The sequence below is a fragment of the Carcharhinus amblyrhynchos genome, chromosome 7 (genome assembly GCF_965287045.1).
Source record: "Carcharhinus amblyrhynchos chromosome 7, sCarAmb.v2.hapA, whole genome shotgun sequence".
Taxonomy (NCBI): Eukaryota; Metazoa; Chordata; class Chondrichthyes; order Carcharhiniformes; family Carcharhinidae; genus Carcharhinus; species Carcharhinus amblyrhynchos.
The window spans coordinates 22363597-22381672 of NC_137330.1; the positions used below are offsets into that span (position 1 = coordinate 22363597).

At 41.4% G+C, this 18076-nt stretch overlaps 1 protein-coding gene across 1 annotated transcript in view; it reads right to left on the reverse strand.

Annotated features, from left to right (window-relative positions):
- fbxo9 (F-box protein 9) overlaps positions 1-18076 on the reverse strand; it is a 101204-nt gene that overhangs the window by 59715 nt on the left and 23413 nt on the right. The gene's annotated exons all lie outside the window — the stretch shown is intronic.

Genomic DNA, 18076 nt, shown 5'->3' on the forward strand with positions numbered 1-18076 from the left:
AGTACATTATCTCAAAAGCAATAAGATGAAATTATTCAGGCAGCATCAACCACTGTCTTCTACGTGTATGTGCAATTGGTAATACCACAATCCATACAATCTGAAGGAAAACAAAGAGGCAACACAAACAATCAGCATCCCATTTGCTCTACTACCTAAGAAGCCACAAAGCTTCTGTGTGATATCCTCCTTGTCTCAAGAATGTGATGAATTGTGAGAAATAATAGCTGAGGGGTGGATTAGAGGGAAAAAATAGTATTTTAGAAATAGGTTTCTAATTACAGAAATATTCCGCAGCAGTCTGCCAGGGCCAACATAAAATAGAGCAGTCATGATGGATAAGGTATTTTTTTAATATCAGGGTATTATCTCCAATGGATGAGAAAAGGACATAATGTAGAAATAGACCCTTGTGTGCGCACAGTTAGGCCTCATGATCAGCATATCGAAACAAATTGTCTGAATGAAGGTAAAAATATGTCCATTCAAGAATAACTGAACAAATGATTGACACAGTCTCAGGCCGGAATTTTACTGCCACATCCACCCCGGAAACAGGGTGGGCGTGGCTCCCAAAATGGGTGGGATTTATGAGCTTCACCCTAGCGAGGTTGTAAAATACCGGTCCAGGTAGCAACTATCATCAGGTAACATAAGGCACATAAAAGATGTTGGTAAGGGGAAATTCAGGCAGATGAAGAAACAAGGATTCAGTGAATCCAGGTCAGCTTCGGCTTTAAACCTTTGTTAACTATTCCTTGAGGTGAACTCATGCTAGCTTTAGCTTAAAACCTCAGCTAGCTTGGCAACCCGCAGATTACAAAGATTAAACTGTTCCCCCTCATCTAGGACTGATCAACCTTCTCACCTGTCACATTTCTGCTCTGTCTATTCCGATGTTGCATTGTATTCTGAGTTGTCGTTCTTCAATAAATCACTGTGACTCTCGCCTCTTCATTTCTGTGACCTCTGATTAAATCTTACATAATTGCTAGATGAAATGATAATGGGCGTCACCTTCATGAATGAAATTTGTAAGCCCATGGATGCAAAATTACAGCCCCCATATTGAGCAGGATTGAGGCCATAAAATACAGGAGCAGAATTAGGCCATTTAGCCCATCAAGTTTGCTCCAACATTTCATCATGACAGATAAGTTTCTCAACCCCGTTCTCTTGCCCTTCCCCCATAACCTCTGACTGAGTGAGTGCTGCAATGTCTGAGGTGTTTTTCAGATAGGATGTTAAACTGAGGCCACCTTCCTTCTTAGGTGGACATGAAATATTCTATGGCATTATTCAACGAGGAGGGGATGCGATCTCCTGGTGGTCTGGCTACTCAACTGATATCATCAAAACAGATATTCCAATCACATGCGGTGCATAGAAATTTGCTGGATGCAAACACGCATCCATATTTCCTTACTATACAATATTGACGACACTTCAAAATTTCTTAATCGATTGGAAAACATTGAAGTTTTTAAGGTTGTGAAAGACCCTAAGAAATACAAGCTCTTTCCTTACTTTTCCAATATCTCACTCCAACAGATGTTATTTTTGATAATGGCACAAATTCTACTTTATTCTCCACAATTATGAGCGCACAAAAATAAAAGTACATGGGCTATGCATGTCATTAACAACTCATGAGCACCTTTTGCTCCTGTGAATCATGCTACAGTCGCAATTTCAAGGTTAAAGGTGCCATGCTGTGCAAGACATGATAGATGTGACAATTATATTTTATAGTGAGAATGTGATACTAAGTTAAACAATCCCACTGACAGTTCAATATATTGATAATATTTTTGTATCAGTAATGACCTAAATAAGTGTTCAATTAAACACTTTTGATTTAAAAATTCAAAAGAGAGAATAAAAGATGTAAATTAATTAAAGCGAGAGGCCATCAATCAAGTTTTATTTTGTGCAATATAGTCACATTATGTTTGGAACACAGTATAAACTACTACCAGAAAATATTCTTCTTGACAGAGAAAATGGGAGCTTTTGCATTGCAGAGTTCCCACCAGAGCTTGTTGAGCAGCTGAATGTCAACTCATTATCTCGCCTTATGGCTTATCAGTCATCTGGAATTGTCCTCAAGTACTGAAGAATCTCTTGAATGCAGTTGAGAGTAAGCCAGGAAAAAGATTTTGGGAGCATGAAAAACAAGATTTTTTTTCATTCTGCAGGACAAGAAAATGCACAAAACTATGGGGAGGGTCATGATTAAGGTTATCCAACATAACTGATCCCACAAAAGCAGTGCAAGCAGTTCTGGAGATCACTACCCAGAATTACAAGTAAGAGAGAAGGAGAGAAATATGCTTTATCCATGCCTCTGCATGACTTAGAAGCATTTATTCAGCTCAGAAAATAGACAGAAAACAGGCTTCACAACTTCAAGCTGTATCCTCAAGACTCTCACCTGAAAATGTCGACTTCTATTTACCATCTTAACTCTTGTCCCTTTTATAGGTTGTCTTAGCAGCAAGACAACTTGAAGGAGGACTCAGCACCAGTTTAAAAATTAACATCCTGTATGAGTTAGATCAAGAAACAGAGGGGACTACACTTGATAGATAAAACAGGCAGCAGAACCAATGGCAGGTTCAGACCAGAAAACAGGGAATTCTGCTGAGCAACTCAGAGTTGATTTCTTCAGGGGACATACAATGAAAAAAAACCTAGCATTACACAAGGTAGCTCTATGAGATATTCAAAGGCTTACTCTTCAGACAAATCCAAGAGAGTGCCTCTTTGACTGTACACACAGTGTGCTGGGTACGGTCTCGAACAACCAACTACGACCTGATTTATTTTCTACATCAACTCTAGCAAACCCTTTCATATCTCAAAGACCTCTATTAGATTATCCCTGAACTTTCTCTTTCTGGAGAAATGTCCTTCAGCATCTTTCTTGTGGGTATAGTCTCAGTTGTGTTATTATTCTAGTGAATCATTTTTGAGGTTTCTCCAGTGCCTCTACACCCTTTACATAATATGAAAAACAAGAATTTTCATAATACTCTAAGTGTTGTCTAATCGTGGTTTTCTACAAGTTTAACATACCTTCTGTTTTAGGACTCTATCCCTCCAGAAATGAACTCCAACGCCTTGATTGCTTTTAAAAAAAAATGGTCTCAACAACCTGAATTACTACTTTAAGTGATTTGTGTAACTTTTCTCCAGATCACTCTTCTCTGTATCACTGAGGCACTTATTTTACAAACGTGTTACCTGTTTATTCTTCTTGCCAGTATGTACCATCTTTCACTTATCTATATTCAAGTTCATTTGCCAATTACATCCATTCTGCAAGCTGACAATCTTCCTATATTTTGCTGCATTCCTCCTCTGCATTATGAACATTTCCCAATTTAGTGTCATCAGTAAACTTTAAAACTGTATTTGCAATTCAGGATCAAAATTGTTTGTGCAAGTGGAGAACAGTGGTTCCAACAATCATTCCTCTGGATCAGCAGCTTTTGCCCAACTTGAGGAATTAACTTCCAACAATACTCTGTTTTATGTTTTATAGACAGTTTGCTATTCATTCTGTTAGTTCTTCTCTGACTTCACACGTATGTGTAACTGTAGTCATGAGTCCATCTGGCACCTTATCAAAATCAAATTATACCTACTGCATTAACATTACCTCCCTTTTCTGTAACTTCTTCAAAGAATTCAATAAGATTGGTTAAACGTGAGTTTCACTTCTGAAATCTGTGATGACTTTTTTTAATATTGCATTTTCACTTCCTGGGTTTTTAAATTTCACCTTTGAGCAAACATAAGAACATAAGAAATAGGAGCAGGAGTAGGCCATCTAGCCCTTCGAGCCGCCCCGCCATTCAATAAGATCATGGCTGATCTGAAGTGGATCAGTTCCACTTTCTCCCCATAACGCTTAATTCCCTTGTCTATCAGAAACCTATCTACCCGTGACTTAAATATATTCAGCGAGGTAGCTTCCACCACTTCAACGGGCAGAGAATTCCAGAGATTCACCACCCTTTGAGTGAAGAAGTTCCTCCTCAACTTCGATCTAAACTGCATCCCCCCCCCCCCACCTTATCTTGAGGCTGTGCCCTCTAGTCCTGCTACCCTTTCTAAGCGGGAAGAATCTCTCTACCTCTACCCTATCTATCTCCTTCATTATCTTATATGTCTCTATAAGATCCCCCCTCAGCCTTCTAAACTTAAACGAGTACAGACCCAGTCTATTCAATCTCTCTTCATAGGCTAACACCCTCATCTCCGGTATCAGCCTAGGGAACCTTCTCTGCACTCCCTCCAAGGTCAATATATCCTTCCACAAGTGCGGCGACCAAAACTGCACAAAGTACTCCAGCTGCGGCCTCACCAGTCCCCTGTGCAGTTGCAGCAAGACCTCCCTGCCTTTATATTCTATCTCCCTTGCTATAAAGGCCAACATTCCATTCGCCTTCTTGATCACCTGCTGCACCTGCAGACTGGGTTTTTGCGATTCGTGCACAAGGACCCCCAGGTCCCTCTGCACTGTAGCACGCTGCAGCTTTTCACCTTTTAAATAATAATCCCTCCTACTATTATTTCTGCCAAAATGGACAACCTCACACTTGCTAACATTATACTCCATCTGCCAGGTCCTCGCCCACTCGCTCAGCCTATCCAGATCTCTCTGCAGACTTTCCACACCCACCATGCAATTTGCTTTTCCACTCATCTTCACGTCATCAACAAATTTCGTCACCCTACACTCAGCCCCCTCCTCCAGATCATCTATGTAAATGGTAAACAGTTGAGGCCCTAGCACCGATCCCTGCAGCACTCCACTAGTCACCAACTACCAACCAGAATAGCACCCGTTGGTTCCAACTCTCTGCTTCCTATTAGACAACCAATCCTCTATCCATGTTAACACCTTACTCCCAACTCCGTGCACCCTAACCTTCTGCAGCAACCTTTTGTGAGGCACCTTATCAAACGCCTTTTGGAAATCTAAAAACACCATACCCACCGGTTTCCGTCTACCGCACTAGTCACATCCTCATAGAAATCCAATAAATTCGTTAAACATGACTTCCCCTTAACGAATCCGTGCTGTTTCTGCTCGATCAAACCATACTTTTCTAGGTGCCTCGCTATTTCTTCTTTGATGACGGATTCTAACATTTTTCCAACTACACACGTTAAAACTAACCAGCCTATAATTCCCTGCCTTTTGTCTGCTACCTTTTTTATACAGCGGCGTAACATTAGCCGTTTTCCAATCTTCCGGCACTTCCCCAGAGTCCAGCGAATTTTGATAAATAATTACTAAGGCATCCGCTATCACCTCTGTCATTTCTTTCAGAACCCTGGGATGCATTCCATCCGGTCCCGGGGACTTGTCTACCTTCAGTCCTGTTAGTCTATCAAGCACTACCTCTCTAGTGACAGTAATCGCATTAAGGCCCTCATCTCCTACCATCCTTCTATCTTTAATATCCGGCAAACTATTTGTGTCCTCCTCCGTGAAGACTGAGGCAAAAAACTTATTTAAAGCCTCAGCCATTTCCTCATCTCCCACCGCTAAATCCCCCCTCTCATCCTCCAAGGGTCCAACATTCACTCTAGCCATTCTCTTCTTTATATATTTATAAAAACTTTTACTGTCATTTTTTATGTTTAGAGCTAGTTTAGCTTCATACTCTATCTTTCCTTTCTTTATCACTTTCTTAGTCACTCTTTGTTGATTTTCAAAACGCAAAGAGTCCGTTATCTTTCCCATCACCGACATGAAGCTAGCTGATCTAGTCCAATGAACATGTTTTTTCTTTCCCTTTTCAATAAAGCAATTACATTTGCTTTCTGCTTGTCCTCAGGCATCATCCTCTATAGTGGTAACTTTTTATATACCTGTAATAGCCTCTGCTATCTCTTCAGGTTATTTTAACATGCAAGAACGCATCCATCTGGATCAGGTTTGAATCTTAAGCCTGATTACCTTATCAATTATCTCCACATTTCCTATATCAAATGTCTTTATATCTTTGTTAAATCTTTCACTAATGTCACATTGCCTATGCTATTCTCCTTTGTAAATCCTGAAGTGAAGTAATTATTGAGTATTTTTAACATTTGCTGATATTACCTGAGCTTACCATGCGTATAACGTAGTTGTAATCTTGATTTTTCTTTAGGGGTGTGTGTTTGTGCTTGTGTGCATGTAGAACAGAATCAAAGAATTACTGCATAGCAGAAAGAAGTCATCTGGCTATTCGTATCTGCACCAACTCTCTGAATGAGCTTCGTGCCTTCTTCCCGTAACACTGTAAACTGATTTTTTTCAAATAATCATACGATTCCCCCTTGACTAAACCTGCCTTCACCACTCTCGGGAGCGCCATCCTGACCTAGCCACTCGTTGTACAAAAGAAGTTTTTTTTCATGTCATGTTTACTTCTTTTGTCCAATACTTGAAATCTACGCCCTCTCATTCTCAATCCTTTCACAACTGGGAACAGTTTCTCCCTGTATACTCTATCCAGAGATCTCATGATCTTAAAAAGCTCAAGTCATGTGGAAACACGTGGGTTTATAATGCAGAGTCAGCATGAATTTCTAAAGGGAAAATTGTGTTTAATTAACTTGCTGGAATTTAAGAGATAACAGTGAGAATTGTGAGGGCAATGCTGTGGTGCATGTGAACTTTCAAAAGACATTTGATACAGTGCCACACTACAAACTTGCAAGAAAAGTTGTCACTCATGGAATAAAAGGATATTTTTAAGGCTGGAGGAAGATTTGCAGCAGTGTTCCCCAGAGGTCAGTATTTGGGAGCCTCGCTTTTCCTGATATATATTGATCAAGATCTTGGTGTGCAGGGGACAATTTGAAAGTTTGTGGATGGTACAAAACTTGTAAGCATTGTAAACTGTGAAGACAGTATAGAACTTCAAAATGACAATGAGCAGACAGGCAGCAGATGAAGTTCACTGTGGAGAAAGTGATGCATTTTGGTAGGTTGAACATGGAAACAATATAAAATAAGGGGTAAAACTCTTAAGGAGGTGCAGGAACAGAGGGACCTGGGTGTAAACGTGCATAGATCACTGAAGGTGGTAGGACAGGCGGAGAGACAAGTTAACATAGCATACAATAGCAAACATTGCATAGCTTTATGAATAGGAGCTCAGAGTTATGCTGAACTTTTACAAGGCAGTAGTTAGACCTCAGCTAGAGTAGTATGTACAGTTCTGGGTGCCAAACTATAGGAAGAATGTGAACACATTAGAGAGATTGCAGAAGGAGTTTACATAAATGGTTCCAGGGATGAGAAACTTCTGTTATGAGGACCAACTGGAAAGCTGAAACTGTTCTCCTTGGAGGACAAAGGGTAAGATGAGAAAGAGGTGTTCAAAATCATGAAGAGGCTGGAACAGAGTAGATGGGGAAAAAGTATTCCTACTCGTAAAAAATCGTGAATGAGAAGGCATGGATTTATGATTTGCAAAAGAAGCAAATGTGATGTCAGAAAAAAAATACACAGCAAATGGCTTGGATCTTGGCAACACAACCTGGAAGTGTGGTGGAGGCAGATTCAATTGAGGCATTTAAGACAGTGTTAACTGATTATTTGAATATAAATAATGTGCAGGGGTATGAAGAATAGGCAGGGGAATGGCTCGCTTGGATAGCTGATGCAGACACTGGGCTAAATGGCCTCCTTCTACACTTTTAATAATTCTGTGATCAAATCTTCCTTCACTTTTCTTTGCTCAGAATGAAAAGAGTTATAACCTCTCCAATGTTACTTCATAACTGAAGTTTCTCATCTCTGGAACCATTCCCATAACTTTACACTCTCTAATGCCTTCAATGGAGTGCACTGTGGACAATACTCCTGCTGAGGTCTAACTCGTGTTCAAAATAATCTCCTTGCTCTTTTGTTCTATGCCTCAATTAATGAAGCCTAGGATACTGTAAGCTTTTATTAACTGCTCTCTCAATCTGTCCACCACCTCTAATGCATATATCCACCCAGAGCCTTCTGCTCCTTCACCCCCTTTAGAGTAGTACACTCTACATTATATTGTCTCTCCAAGTTCTTCCCACTAAAATGCATCACCCCACATTTTCTCCGCTTACTTAACCATTGCTTTTTTTCATAAGAACATAAGAACATAAGAAATAGGAGCAGAGTAGGCCATCTAGCCCTTCGAGCCTGCCCCGCCATTCAATAAGATCATGGCTGATCTGTTGTGGCTCAGTTCCACTTTCCCGCCCTCTCCCCATAACCCTTAATCCCCTCTCTTATCAAGAACCCATCAACCCGCTTCTTAAAAATATTTAGCGAGGCAGCCTCCACCACTTCAACGGGCAGAGAATTCCAGAGATTCACCACCCTTTGAGTGAAGAAGTTCCTCCTCAACTCCGTTCTAAACCGCCTCCCCTTTATCTTGAGGCTGTGCCCCCTAGTCCTACTGTCTTTTTTGAGCGGGAAGAGTCTCTCCACCTCTATCCTATCCATCCCATTCATCATCTTATACGTCTCAATGAGATCTCCCCTCATTCTTCTAAACTCTAACGAGTACAAGCCTAGTTTATTCAGCCTCTCCTCATAGCTCAATCCCCTCAACTCCGGTATCAGCCTAGTAAACCTCCTCTGCACTCCCTCCAGGGCCAAAATATCCTTGCGCAGGTGCGGCGCCCAAAACTGCACACAGTACTCCAGCTGCGGCCTCACCAATGCCCTATACAGCTGCAGCAAGACCTCCCTACTTTTATATTCAATCCCCCTCGCTATGAAGGCCAGCATCCCATTCGCCTTCCTGACCACCTGCTGCACCTGCAAGCTGGGTTTTTGCGACTCATGCACAAGGACCCCGAGGTCCCTCTGCACCGTCGCCTGCTGCAGTTTTTCGCCACGTAAGTAATAGTCCTTCCTACCATTCTTCCTACCAAAGTGGACCACCTCACACTTGCCAACATTAAATTCCATTTGCCATTTCCTGGCCCATTCGCCCAGCCTATCTAGATCCTTCTGCAGACTCTCCACACCCTCCGCACAATTTGCCTTTCCCCCAATCTTGGTGTCATCAGCAAATTTCGACACCCTGCACTCGGTTCCCTCCTCCAGATCATCTATATAAATGGTAAATAGCTGAGGCCCCAGCACCGACCCCTGGGGCACCCCACTAGTCACCAACCGCCAATCCGAATAGCACCCATTGACCCCCACTCTCTGCCTCCTATTTGACAACCAATCCTCTATCCACGCTAACACCCTACCCCCAACTCCATGTCCCCTGACCTTCTGCAATAACCTCTTGTGAGGTACCTTGTCAAACGCCTTCTGAAAATCCAGAAAGACCACATCCACCGGCTCTCCTCTATCCACTGCCCTAGACACATCCTCATAGAACTCCAGTAAATTTGTCAGACACGACTTCCCTTTAATGAAACCGTGTTGCGTCCGCCCTATCAAGCAATTCCCTTCAAGATGCCTCGCAATTTCCTCCTTAATGACGGATTCTAACATTTTACCTACCACAGACGTTAAACTAACCGGCCTATAATTCCCCGCCTTTTGCCTGGCACCCTTCTTAAACAACGGCGTAACATTAGCCGTTTTCCAATCTTCCGGCACTTCCCCAGAATCCAGCGACGTCTGGAAAATAACCACCAAGGCATCCACTATAACCTCCGCCATTTCTTTCAGAACCCTCGGATGCATTCCATCCGGTCCTGGGGACTTGTCCACAAAGTTTCACTTGGCCTTTCAATTATTTTCAAACTTTTCTTAATCTTTTTGCATTCTTCTTTATTGTTTATGCATCTGGTGTATGCCTCTTCATTTTCAATTTTGCCTTTTTTATTCATTAAACTATACGTATGAAGTCTTTGCTTACTTGTGATGGGCACATATTCTGAATTAATACTCCCAACAATAAATGGAGATGCGTGTGAATGGTTCAGGAATTGAGCTGTATGAAGCCAGAAACAAATCTTAACCACCCTGACTGACCAGTCCCTGCCAGTAGATGGGCAGGATTAAAACTCTCCTTTTATGTCTATCAAATCCACATCATCAGAAAGCAAGTTGTAGTAAAATAATATGATTCCTTCCCTTAATTTGGATAATTCTCAAAACAAATTCTTATCCTGCACTACAATGAACATCTGAGCTTTTGACAGCAATGGCAGCATAGTTTTCAACTTGTTACCCTTAGCTTGGATGTTTGGAAAACTTTGTGGACATCTTTGTGGACAACTGCAGCTCTGGCCGGTAACATTTCTGCCACACAAATGCCAGGCAATGATTATCACCAATAAGAGACAATCTAACAACTGACACTTGACATTCAATGGTGTTACCATCACTGAATTCTTCTTTGTTAACATCCTTGGAGTTATCATTGACCAGAAATTCAACTGGACTCACCACATAAACACAGTGGCTATAAGAGCAGCTCAGAGGCTAGAAAAACTGCAGCAAGTAACTCATCTCCTGACTCCCCAAAGCCTATCCACCATCTTCAAGGCGCTTGCCTGGATGGGTGCAGCTCCAACAACACTCAGCAAGCTTGATACCATCCAGGACAAAGCAGTCCGCTTGATTGGCAACACATCCACAAACATCCACGCCCTCAACCATTGACACTCACTAGCAGCAGTGTGTACTATTTACAAGATGCACTGCAGCAATTCATCAATGTTCCTTAGACAGCACCTTCCAAACCCACGACCACATCCATCTATAAAGGGCAAGAGCAGCAGATACATGGAACACCATCATCTGCAATTTGCCCTCCAAGCTACTCACCATCCTGGCTTGGAAATATATCGCCTTTCCTTCGCAGTCGCTGGGCCAAAATTCTGGAATTCCCTCCCTAATGGCATTGTGGGTCAACCCACAGATCATGGACTGCAGTGATTCAAGAAGGCAGCTCACCACCACCTTCTCAAGGGCAAGTAGGGATGGGCAATAAATGTTGGCCAGCCAGCGACGCCTGTGTTCCACAAATGAATTTTTTAAAAAAAACAACAAACAACAAAGAACAGCACAGCACAGGAACAGGCCCTTCGGCACTCCAAGCCTGCACTGCTCATGCACCCAACTAGACCATTTGTTTGTATCCCTCTATTCCCAGTCTGTTCATGTGGCCAACTAGATAAGTCTTAAACGATCCCAGTGAATTCCAGGCCCCCAACATCCTCTGTGTAAAATACGTCCCCCTGACATCTGTGTTGATGGTGAGTAGCTTGGTAGTTATTTAACATTAGGAGAAATGGAGCTCACAAAATAGCATTTGATTTCCTGCTGGATTGACATTCTTAGTGTAAATGCAAGCATGAAAAAATTGTAAATAGTGTAAATGCAAGCATGAAAAGATTGACTAAGAAACTTGAACCAAGCCCAACAATTTTGACATGCCTTGTGTTGAAATATTTGCCTGAAATCTTTAGTTCCCCCTCACAACATCAAGCAATACATCTATTTCAGACAACACATTATAGCTCCTTTCCTACTGCAGGCATCAGTAGCAGAAAAGTTTATATTTGTTATAGAAGAAGCCTTTTAATTCTGTGTCACGTTTTCAATTGGTTGATTGTTTAAACGTTAAGCATATGTGCAGCAACTACTTACTAGATATAGTACATATAAAAACTAAAATGAATGCAACACAAGGGATTCACAAACACAGATGAGATCGTTTAACATAGTTAAGATGTCGATGCATAATCTGTGTCGATTTGATGATTTAAATTAATTGAATATTTCAAATTTGATGACAATTACAGCATATCCGACTGCATTTTCATCTGAATCAGAAGGTCATGAGTTCAAGCCCCATCACATAAATTGAATGTATAATAAAGGCTGACACTAGTGCTCATGGAATGCTTCGCAATTTGAGTTCCCAGATTTTAGATGAGACTTGAAACCATTACCCAGCTGCTTGCTCAGATGGACATAACAGATTGCATAGCACATTTTTTGAAGATCATAGAAGTCTCTTGATGTCCTAGCCTACATTTATATCTTAACCACTGCAACTAAAAATAGATTAACTAGACATTCAACTCATTGCCATCTGTGGGACTTTGTTGCACACTGATTGGCTGTTGTATTTCTTCACATAACAACCATGATGACACTTCAAAGCAAATCTTCAGTTGTAAATCATGGGCTGGTACAACCCGAGTTTGTGAAAGATCATTCATATCCAATTTTTAAGGTTATGAAACCTTCTCCTCACTTTCTAATCACGAAAGTAGAAACTTGATTAGAAAGTCATTTTTTGAGGTTTGCTTCCAATATGCCAAAAGATGGACTGAATGCATTTTTCATTACAATAGAAATCCTATCTATTTTAGGTTTTCTCTAGCCACTCTGAAAAACTCTTCAATCAGCTGCTGTTCTTCAGGCATCTGAAGCTCATCAACGTGAGGGCTGTTGCATCACGTTTTCTTCATGCAAATTCACCACACACACATGACTGGTGAACAATAACATCGGTCAATTTATTTGAAAAGTAGTAATACTATACATAAATTACAGGAGAGTGCAACAAACCATTCTAACCAAGGGATTCAACGCACCACAGTCCATAAGACCATAACAAACAGGAACAGGAGTGGGCCATTCAGCCCCATGAGCACGCTTTCCCATTTAGTAAGATCATGGCTGATCTAACACTGACTAAGTCCACTTTCCTGCCTTCTCTTTGTAACCCTTAATTGCCTGAATGATTAAAAACCTATTCATCTCAGCCTTGAAAATGTTCACAGACTCTTTATCCAAAGATTCACCACTCTTTGAGAGAGGAGATTCTTCCTGAAATCAGTCTTAAATGAGCACTCCCTTATTCTGTGACCATGATCTTTGGTCCTATACTCTCCCTTGAGTGGAAACATTCTCCCAACATTCACTCTGTCTAACCTCTTAAGAATCTTATACATTTCAATCATATCACTGCTCATTCTTCTAAGCTTCAAAAGAGTATAGACACGACCGGTTTAATCTTTCTTCATGTGGCAGTCCCTTCAAACCCGGGATCATCTTAGTGAACCTCCTCCATGTTGTTTCCAATAATGTATATCTTTCCTTAAATAAGGGGAACAAAATTGTACTAACCAATGTGCCACCACGCCACCCCAATTTCGTCCATCTTTACTGCATTCTGAATCTAATTTAAAGTTTATTTATTAGTGTCACAAGTAGACTTACATTAACACTGCGATGAAAGTATTGTGAAAATCCCCTAATCGCCATTCTCCAGCACCTGTCTGGGTATGCCGAGGGAGAATTTAGCATGGCCAATGCACCTAACTTTCAGACTGTGGGAGGAAATCAGAGCACCTGGAGGGAACCCACACAGACACAGGGAGAACGTGCAGAGTCTACACAGACAGTGACCCAAGCCAGTAATCAAACCTGGATCCCTGGCGCTGTGAGGCAGCAGAGCTAATCACGATGCCAGCATGCCTTCTGGCCAACCACTAACCTTTGCCATCCTACATGCTTCTGCTTTCAACTTAATGCTCTCCTTAACTTCTCTTGTTATCCATGGCAGGTTCTTCCTCCCTTTAAGAGTCTATCCATCTCATTAGGACGTATTTTTACTGAGAGTATGAATTATTTCCGCGCCACCCTAAATGATGTTTTATGTCACACGCTTCGGAGATGACATGGGTACACAATTTGCAAATTCTCTGAAAATAATATTGCAACAAGGTCTAAAATTAGTCAGAGATAATGCAGGATGAAGACAATTCATTCACCTGATACTCCTGTTTATTATTTTGCTCTCAGTGTTATTTTCAATATTTAATGCTGTCATTTAAAATATTGAATTTATTTCTTACTAAATCTAACAATGAGCACAGAATTATTAAAACATGTATTGCCTAATAATACTTGCATTGAATGGAGAAAAATCTTTCCTTCAGGAAAAGTGAAACCCGTGTTTGAGATTCCTTCCTTTATTGGCATGCTCTAACGTAGCTAAGAATAGTCCTAGTTCCTACAGTGAGCAGCAAATAATTAACTCATCTCAATGGGCAAAGGGATCTTGCAACACAACATTACAAAGACAAACATTCACCCAACTAAGTCTTATCTTAGTTGCACTAGAAAAGGGACATGTGCAATAGACAAGCTATAAGAGCTACTTTGAGGAGCAAAGGAAAAAAGAGATAGGCCAGTCAGACATGGAGGGAATAACAGTTATACTTCCATAATTGTAGTTAATTATGAAACGTTGCCAATTTAAAAGTAGTGAAAAACTAATAATTTGCAGTACACTATGAATTGAATCGTAATGCACTGAACAAATATTTATCATACTTTAAAATGTCTTAAAAGCATTCCTGCTAAACGGAGACAAAATACGGAACTATCCACTATACCAATGATTAAAATTATAGTCAATTCAAAGTTGCTTGCTTTTAATTGTCTGTCGATTTGAAGCAAAATCAAGAAAAAAGATTGAATCAAGATTTGTTGCTTAATTCATGCCTCCTAATATTTAATCGGCTAATTCAAATTAAAATGCTCTCAGATAAAGATCCTGATTAATGTATTCATCCTCTTGATTCATATCAAATTGCATTACTAAGAGAGTAGCTAATTTTCTTTGGTTTTAAGATTTAAATTCTTCATTCCGTGTTTACACCCATCATTGCTTTACTGTTCACCACCACCACCACCACCACCCACCCATCCCATCCCATCCCAAACATCCATGAGCTCCTTTAGGCCTGCAATTTCGCTCCATTTCTCTTCATAAAACGGTGGCTGTGGCCACTGCTCTTCTAGTTTTTCTCTCTGGGATTCCTTCTTTTGGTCTTTCACCTACCCCACCATCTGCCCCTCCTCATGCACATCTTGGACAAAATCTTCAGCCATCCCTTTGAATGTTTGGTTCTTTGGCTTGAAGTCCATTTTCCTCACATTTCTGTGAAGCACTTTGGGACACCTTTGATGTTGAAGAAATCAAGTTATCATCTGATATGATCTTGTTGAATACCTTTTTTTATGGCTGAATTACTTTAAAAACAATACTATATTCCTACAAAAAGCACAGACAAGTGCGCCCAACATTTGTCAATCTGGCTTACAAAAAGATAAATGAGATTAAATAAAAAAAATCAGAATGTGCGGCAAGGCAAGTGACAAGACAGCAAATGTTCAATACTGAGAGAAAAATTTAGGAAAGACAGAAGGGAGCATTTTTTTTCCAAAAAGACTGGTAAAAGTTACTAGGAAAGATGGATATAGCCAAAATATTGACTTGTTTAAAAGAAAAATTGGCTGTCATAAAGACAGTAAATAAATTTGGTGTTCTAGAAAGAAAAGATAAATGGGGCTGAAGATGTTTCTGATCTAAATTTGGGAATTCAGACAAGCTGCTTTCTACTCGACAGCAGACTTTTTCAAAATGGGGACCATGGGTCGCCGGGATGTTGAAAATGGTCACCGGGTATCCTGGTTTAAAAAATTCTGGATGTCCTGTCGTTCTTTTCAACACATGGCGAGGTGTTCTGTGTCATGTTCAAAACATTGTAAAATGTTTTGTGATCTTGTTTAAAAGAAAAGTGGGATGTTCTGTTAATGGTTGCGCAATTTGTACAATGCGGTATGACAATGAGGATTTCTTGACTCAGATAATGATGCAGCCAGCATGAGGAGGGAAAGCTTAGTATTGCCTGAAACATTCAAGTTATGTGCACATTATGAAAGGAAAAAGGTAAGAATGCGTATTTTAAAATGTACAGCAAATCCCATTTAGACTGCAAATGTAACAGCAGTAGTGCAGCTTGCCTGGCCAGTGGTTGTGAGGGACGGCCACTTTGTCTAAACGCACTGCTGGATAAAAGTTTGAAAGCCACTGTTCTACAATGCATTCACATGTCCTAGAAGACTTCTCCCCCTTCAGTCTTATCAGGGATATTATGACCTAGTGGTATAATTGCTAGACTATTAATCCAGAAACTCAGTTTGAGGGTGGGATTTTATGGTCTTGCTCATCCCAAAACCGTAAAATTCCACTGGAGGTCAACGGACCTTTCCATTGTCTGCCACTTGCCTGCTCCAGTGCCCTTAGCGGCAGGGCAGTAAAATTCCAGCCAATGGTCCAGGGACCCAGGCTTGAATCCCGCTACAGCAGATGGTGGAACTTGAATTCAATTAAAACAAAACTGTAATTAAAAATCTACTGCTGACCATGAAACCAGAAAAATCCACCTAACACCCTTTGGGAAAGGAAATTGCCAGTTTTATCTGGTCTGACCTACATGTGACTCCAGAACCACAGCAATGTGGTTTACTCCCAACTGCCCAAGGACAACTAGCGATGGGCAATAAATGCTGTAGGAAGTCTCACAACACCAGCTTAAAATCCAACAGGTTTGTGTGGTAGCAAAAACCACAGCTTTCAGAGCGCTGCCCCTTCACCAGGCAAGTGGGAGATCTCTTCACAAACAAGGCATATAAAGACACAAATTCAATTTACAAAATAATGGTTGGAATGTGAGTCTTTACAGGTAATCAAGTCTTAAAGCTACAGACAATGTGTGTGGAGAGAGTGTTAAGCACAGGTTAAAGAGATGTATATTATCTCCAGCGAGGACAGTTAGTGAGATTTTGCAAGTTGTGGGGACTACAGATAGTGTGATATGAACCCAAGATCCCGGTTGAGGCCATCCTCATGTGTGCGGAACTTGGCTATCAGTCTCTGTTCAGCGACTCCGCGTTGTCGTGTGTTGTGAAGGCTGCCTTGGAAAATGCTTACCCGAAGATCAGAGGTCGAATGCCCATGACCACTGAAGTGTTCCCCAACAGGAAAAGAACACTCTTGCCTCGTGATTGTCCAGCGGTGTTCATTCATCCATTGTTGCAGGGTCTGCATGGTCTCCCCAATGTACCATGCCTCGGGACATCCTTTCCTGCAGTGTATCAGGGAGACAATGTTGGCTGAGTTGCAAGAAAATGTACCGTGTACCTGAAGGATGGTGTTCTCATGTGAAATGATGGCATCCGTGTCGATGATCCGGCATGTCTTGCAAAGGTTGCTTGGCAGGGTTATGTGGTGTCATGGTATTATTTTCCAGGATGAAGTGGATGAATTGTAAAATTGCATCTGGAGACTGGCAGTTGTTGGCGTTGAATACTGAGGCAGTTGCAGCAATGCCAACTTCGTGGAGGATGCTAGCAAGAACCTCTCTGGCTACGTCGAGGGCATCCTGAAACCCACTGTACAAAGAACCCCAGCTTCTGTCGCGACACTATGGACTTCCTACAGAAACTCAGCACACATGGAGCAGTTCAACCAGGAACACTCCTCGTCAAAATGAATATCTCGGCTCTCTACACCAGCATCCCCCACAATAATGGCATTGCTGCAAACGCCTCAGTACTCAATGCCGACAACTGCCAGTTTCCAGATGCAATTTTACAACTCACCCACTTCATCCTGGACCACAATGTCTTCACCTTCAACAACCAGCTCTTCATCCAGACACACGGAACAGCCATGGGGACCAAATTTGCACCTCAATATGCCAACATCTTCATGCACAGGCTCGAACAAGACGTCTTCACCGCACAGGACCTTCAACTGATGCTATACACTAGATACATCGAAGACATTTTCTTTCTTTGGACTCATGGTGAACAATCATTGAAACGACTATACGATGACATCAACAAGTTCCATCCCACCAGACTCACCATGGACTACTCTCCGGAATCGGTTCCATTCTTGGACACATGCATCTCCATTAAGGACGGTCACCTCAGCACTTTCACTGTACTGCAAGCCCACGGATAACCTCACGATGCTCCACTTCTCCAGCTTCCACCCCAAACATGTTAAAGAAGTCATTCTCTACGGGCAAGCTCTCTGTATTCACAGGATCTGTTCAGATGAGGAGAATCGAAACTTCCAGACACTGAACGATGCCCTCATAAGGACAGGATATGGCGCTCGACTCATCGATTGACAGTTCTGACGCGCCACAGCAAAAAACCATACTGACCTCCTCAGAAGTCAAACATGGGACACGGTGAGTGGAGTACCCTTCGTCGTCGAGTACT